The sequence below is a fragment of the Euphorbia lathyris genome, chromosome 2 (assembly GCF_963576675.1).
Source record: "Euphorbia lathyris chromosome 2, ddEupLath1.1, whole genome shotgun sequence".
Lineage (NCBI taxonomy): Eukaryota > Viridiplantae > Streptophyta > Magnoliopsida > Malpighiales > Euphorbiaceae > Euphorbia > Euphorbia lathyris.
Genome location: NC_088911.1, coordinates 35,385,204 through 35,392,012, shown reverse-complemented (window position 1 = coordinate 35,392,012; position 6,809 = coordinate 35,385,204). Strand labels below are relative to the sequence as shown.

The window sequence follows — 6,809 nt, the reverse complement described above, 5'->3', positions numbered from 1 at the left end:
TTGAAAGACATGATGGCAAATCTACCCGAGCAAAGACTTATGGATTATGCCATTCCAGCAGTGAATGGGGCGCAACAAGGAGTGGTTCGTCCGACGGTTAATGCAAATCAATTTGAAATAAAACCAGCTTTGCTTCAAATGATGCAAAATTGTATCCAATTTTATGGTTTGCCAAATGAAAATCCAAACTCTCATTTAGCAAATTTTTTGGAGATATGTGATACATTTAAAATTAATAATGTTCCTGCCGAAGCAATTAAGCTTCGGCTTTTTCCATTTACTTTAAAAGATAAAGCCAAAGCTTGGTTAAATTCATTACCACCAGGATCCATTACAACTTGGGATCAATTGGCACAATCATTTTTATCCAAGTATTTTCCTTTGGCAAAAACAGCCAAGTTGATAAAGGAAATTACTACATTTACACAATTTGATTCTGAATCATTATATGAAGCATGGGAACGTTTTAAGGATTTGCAGCGGAGTTGCCCCCATCATAACCTTCCAAGAGAGTTACTTATGCAGACTTTCTACAATGGAGTTAATCCAGCCACCAGAACCACTATTGATTCAGCATCCGGAGGATCACTTATGAGGAAAACTACTACTGATGCCTATGATTTATTGGAAGAAATGGCTACTAACAATTGCATGTGGCCAAGTGAGAGAGCAAAGGAATCATCTTCTCAGCCTATGAAAGGAATTATTACTACTGACCCAATGACTGTTTTGCAGGCACAAATTTCAGCATTAACCAATAAGATTGAGAAAATGAGTATGGGTAATCAACCAACTTGTACAATGTGTGGACAAAGTGGACATTATGAACTTGAATGTCCCTTGGGACAACCAAGTACAGATGAGCAAGTTAATTATGTCCAAGGACAAGCACGGGGAAATCCATATCCTAATAATTACAGTTCTGGTTGGAGGCCTAATCAAAATTCCTCATGGTCAAATAATGCAAATTGTGGGCAAAATATCCAACAACCACAAGATCGATTCGGAATACTTGAAATGAAGATGGATAAATTCTTGGAGGGAATTAATAAAAAAATAAATTCCCAAGATGAGATCACTAAAAGCCTTGAATCCAAGTTTGATCAAATTGCAAAGAACCATTCATCATCTATTCATAATCTGGAGGTCCAACTTGGGCAACTAGCCAATGCAATTCCATCTCGAAACCAAGGAAATCTCCCAAGCAACACTGAAGGAAATCCAAGGGACTTGAAAGCTGTTACATTAAGATCCGGTAATCAATATACATTTCACAATAATTCAAATGATATCTTGCCGGATGATTCAAATGAGAAAACAGAAATTCAGTCACCAAGTTCTAGTGAAGATACAAGGAATTCTGAAATTCCCAAAGTGACTACTGAAAAAGGTGCTGAAAATATTATGTCATCACCTCCATCAATTCATCAACCTCATCCACCTTTTCCTCAAAGGCTCAATAAGAAGAATATGGATAAGCAATTTCTAACTTTTCTTGATAAATTGAAAATTTTGAATATTAATTTATCTTTTATTGAGGCTATCACACAAATTCCAAATTACACCAAGTTTTTAAAAGACTTGATTTCAAAGAAGCGTAATTGGGAAGATGTATCTACTATCTCCCTAACAGAAGATTGTAGTTCCATTATCACAAGTGCTATGCCAACAAAACTAAAAGATCCTGGGAGTTTCACTATCCCGTGCAAATTAGGGAATATAGAATTCCCTAGATGCTTATGTGATCTAGGGGCAAGTATCAACCTGATGCCCCTTTCCATTTTTAAGAAACTTGGTTTGGAAGATGTTAAACCAACTTCTATGGTTCTTCAACTAGCGGACCAGTCAATTAAGAAACCTTATGGCATAGTTGAAGATGTACTTGTGAAAGTGGACAAGTTTATTTTTCCTGCAGATTTTGTGATTCTGGATTTTTCTTTTGATGCTAATTGTCCACTAATTTTGGGTAGACCATTTATGAACACTGGAAGAGCATTAATTGATGTCTCTAAAGGGAAATTGATCTTGAGGATTGGTGAGGATACTGTGGAATTTCATATAAACAAAGCTCTAAAATATCCCATGGATGAAAATGTGTGTATGAAAGTAGATGTGGTTGACAACTGTGTGAAAGAGGTATTTGAAATCAGCACACAAGAAAATGTTCCTAATGAAAATGAAGACATTGAAGAAGATGGTGAAGTTAGTCTAAAACCAGAAGTTCTACACCGACATGAAGCCCCAATTCCACCATCCATTGTAAGTCCACCTGTTGTTGAATTAAAACCATTACCATCCCATCTGAGGTATGCATTTCTTGGTCCTAACGATACTCTTCCTATCATCATTTCTAACAAACTTAATAAAGATCAAGAATTGAAACTTTTAAAAGTTGTTAAAAAACGAATAAAGAGTATAGGTTGGCAGATTTCAGATTTAAGAGGAATAAGTCCTAATGTAGTAATGCATAGGATTCATATGGAAGAAAAACACCAACCTAAAGCGGATAGGCAAAGAAGACTAAATCCAAACATGAAGGAATTAGTTAAGAAAGAAATAATTAAACTACTTGATGTTGGCATAATATATCCCATATCAGATAGTGAATGGGTTAGTCCAGTGCAGTGTGTACCAAAAAAAAGGTGGGATCACGGTTGTAAAAAATGATAAAGGAGAGTTGATATCTACACGAACCACGACTGGATGGAGGGTTTGTATAGATTATAGAAAATTAAACTCAGCGACTAGGAAAGACCATTTTCCCTTACCATTTATTGACCAAATGCTAGAACGAATTGCTGGTCATGCATTTTATTGTTTCTTAGATGGATTTTCTGGATACTTCCAAATCTTTATATATCCAACTGACCAAGAAAAAACAACATTTACATGTCCCTACGGTACCTTTGCCTATAGGAGAATGCCGTTTGGATTATGTAATGCACCAGCAACTTTTCAAAGGTGCATGACTTCAATATTTGGGGATATGATAGAGCATATTATGGAGGTGTTTATGGATGATTTTTCTGTCTATGGTGATTCATTTGACTCGTGTTTGTCTAATTTAGATAAAGTATTGGCTAGGTGTGAAGAATCCAATTTGGTCCTTAATTGGGAAAAATGCCATTTTATGGTTGAAGAATGGATTGTGTTGGGACATAAAATATCAACCAAAGGCATAGAAGTTGATAGGGCTAAAACAGAGATGATAGAACGATTACCCCCACCTAATTCAGTAAAAGGTATCAGATCATTCCTAGGACATGCCGGATTTTATAGGAGATTCATTAAAAACTTCTCTTTAATAGCAAAACCATTAACAAATCTCTTGGTGAAAGATGCTAAATTTGATTTTGGAGATGATTGTTTGAAGCCTTTTGAGACTTTAAAAAATGCCTTAGTAAGTGCACCTATAATCACAACTCCGGATTGGAATTTACCTTTTGAGATAATGTGTGATGCTAGTGATCTAGCCATAGGGTGTGTTTTAGGCCAAAGAAGAGAGAACAGATTACATGTCATTTCTTATGCAAGTCATACTTTAACAGGTGCTCAATTAAACTTCACAACTACAGAAAAAGAAATGCTTGTTGTAGTATATGCGTGTGATAAGTTTAGGTCATATTTATTGGGTTCTAAAGTGATCATATTTACTGACCATGCGGCACTTCGTTATTTATTTGCAAAAAAGGATGCAAAACCACGCCTCATTCGGTGGGTTTTGTTATTACAAGAATTTGATATCGTAATTAAAGATAAGAAAGGCACAGAAAATTCAGTGGCGGATCATTTATCCCGCCTTGAGGATAAAAATGGACCTATTGGAGATACGTCCGGAATCAATGATGATTTTCCGGACGAAGCATTAATGTTAGTTAGGCATTTGACTGCACCTTGGTATGCTGATTTCGCTAACTTTCATGCTGCAGGAATCACTCCCCATGATTTTACATATCAACAGAGAAAGAAATTTCTTTCTGATTCCAAACATTACTTTTGGGAGGAACCATACTTGTTTAAAGTCTGTGGGGATGGACTCATTAGGAGATGTGTGAGTGAGGACGAATATATTGATATCTTAACCACTTGTCATTCTAGTCCATATGCAGGCCATCATGGAAGTTTAAAAACAGCATCTCGTGTCCTTGAATGTGGTTTTCATTGGCCAACATTATTCAAAGATGCACGTGATTTTGTGCAAAGATGTGATCGATGCTAACGAGTCGGCAATATAAGTAAGAGGGATTCTATGTCATTAACCAACATGTTAGAGGTAGAGTTGTTTGATGTATGGGGAATAGACTTTATGGGTCCTTTTCCTACTTCTTTTGGGCAGAATTATATTCTAGTGGCTGTGGACTATGTGTCCAAATGGGTAGAGGCAATCGCCTCGCCAACAAATGATTCTAAGGTAGTAACTAAGTTCTTAAAGAAATTATTTACTCGATTTGGAGTTCCTAGAGTCATCATAAGTGACGGAGGTACGCATTTCATTAATCGTACTTTTGATGCTTTGCTTAGGAAATATGATGTTCACCATAGGGTATCTACACCATATCATCCACAAACTAGTGGCCAAGTGGAGATATCTAATCGAGAATTAAAATGGATTCTTGAGAAAACCGTTTCCAGTTCACGAAAAGATTGGTCACAAAAATTGGACGATGCCCTATGGGCATATCGTACAGCATTCAAAACTCCCATTGGCATGTCACCTTATAGGTTAATTTATAGAAAAGCATGCCATTTGCCCGTTGAATTGGAGCACAAGGCCTATTGGGCTATAAAAGCACTTAACTTTGATATGTCTAAAGCCGGATTTAAAAGAAAATTGCAATTAAACGAGTTAGATGAATTGCTGCTTTTCTCATATGAAAATGCTAAACTCTATAAAGAACGAACTAAGAAGTGGCATGATGCACATATTCATGTTAAGCATTTTAATATAGGGGATAAAGTTCTTCTATTTAATTCAAGGTTAAAACTATTTCCGGGTAAACTTAAATCTCGGTGGAGTGGTCTGTTTGAAGTTGTAAGACTCTTTGACCATGGGGCTTTGGAATTAAAAAATTCGAAGGGCGAAATATTTAAAGCCAATGGACAACGATGTAAAATTTATTTTGACGATAAAATTCTTAGTCGGGAGATTTCGATCATTAAATTCATAAAGTAAGAATAAGTATTTTAGCGGGCCAAGTGGACACAATGCGTCAGGAACACCAATCCTTTGCTCGGACGATGATGTCTTACTTCCGCAAGCAAAATGTGGAATTCACTTCTTCCCCGTCTGGTTCTCCAAATGGAAATGCATAAAGGGGCAGTTTTTCTTAACCTTTTATTTATTTATTTATTTTTGTTTTTTTTGTGTCTCATTTTTCATCTTATGCATGTTTTATTTTCTCCTAGTCCTCTTCTTCATCTCTTCCTTACAATGAGGACATTGTATTTTTCAAGTATGGGGAGGAGATTTGTGTCGTTTTGTGATTCATGTATGCATTGGAGTTTCTTTTCTTGATTTGATATTGTCTACACTTTACAGGTGGAAATTTATCTTTGAAAATAGTGATTTTGGGGACATAATTGATTAGGTAGCTTTAAATGGATGTTGAACTTTGAGAATTAGTGTAAACTAATTTAGGAGCATTGATAAGTAAAGCACTGTTGATTAATTATATACTTTTCTAAGTTTATTTTTCATAATACATGCTTGATATTGAACAAACAAAGTTTTGTCATGAGTAACATTACCTTTTGTGAGAATTTTTGAGCCTAAATTAATGTGTTTTTACACATAATTTCTTTCATGAGTGTCCTTATATATTGACTATATTCTAGAACTTGTGGGTTTTAAGTTTCAAGATTACATTTAACATTAGACTATGCTTTTAATATGATAAGGGCATTAGAATCACCCATCAAGTTTAGCCTTTCATTAGCCACCCGAATACTTTAGGTAGCCAAGTTTGAGCAGAAGCCCTTTCTTTGAATTAAACACATTACAACCCGAATATTCCTTTTGCACGCTTAACTTTTTCTTTGGTTCCTATTTGTGGAAGAAAATTCAAAATATTTTGAGACATTTTCATTAATCCAATTTTAGAGATTGATTCAAAATGGTTCCTAGTTCCTTCAAAATGCAAAAATAAATGCATATCAAAGAGAACAAAGTTTTCTCTTAAAAAAAACAAAAAAACAAAAAAAAACAGGAGCAAAAGAGAAAAAGGAAAGAAAAGAGAACAATGTTTTCTCTTGAGAAAAAAAAAAGAAAAAAAAAAAAGAGGAACTTAGGAATGTAAAGAATTCTTCCAATGACATGCACAGCTTAAGTTTGTCTCTGTTATCTTTTTGTTGATTTTCTTTCCACAACTCAAGTCACTTCTACCTAAAAATTCCTACCCTAACATAAGCCCCATTACAACCCTAATAAAGTCCCTTTGATTAATTGCATAAATCTATGTTAGTAGTGAAGATTTTTATTGCTTACAAGCTTATGGTAGTATGTCAATATATTGAAGGAATAGAGTGCAAACACCAATACCCCTAAACACTTGATAGTTGAGAGCAAAAATTTACTTTGAGAGAGATGTTCTATTTGACATTGCTAAGTTTTTCAAGGATTGATGTGTTTTGAAAATAACCATTTGGAAACTTATATAATCCTATGTTTTATTTTGAAATTACTTCTTGATTAGCTTTACCATAATTTTGAATTTGCTATTATCCATTTGAGTTGCTTGAGATATTACTGGTCTAATCTTTTTGAAAATTTTGTTTGATTGAAGCCTATCTATTTTTACAATTTCAATAAA

General features: G+C 34.8%; 1 non-coding gene across 1 annotated transcript; it reads right to left on the bottom strand.

Annotated features, from left to right (window-relative positions):
* Positions 1-396: 396 nt before the first annotated feature.
* LOC136221209 (small nucleolar RNA R71) lies at positions 397-503 on the bottom strand. The gene has a single exon (XR_010684989.1). It is a non-coding gene; the product is annotated as a small nucleolar RNA R71 (small nucleolar RNA).
* Positions 504-6,809: the final 6,306 nt, after the last annotated feature.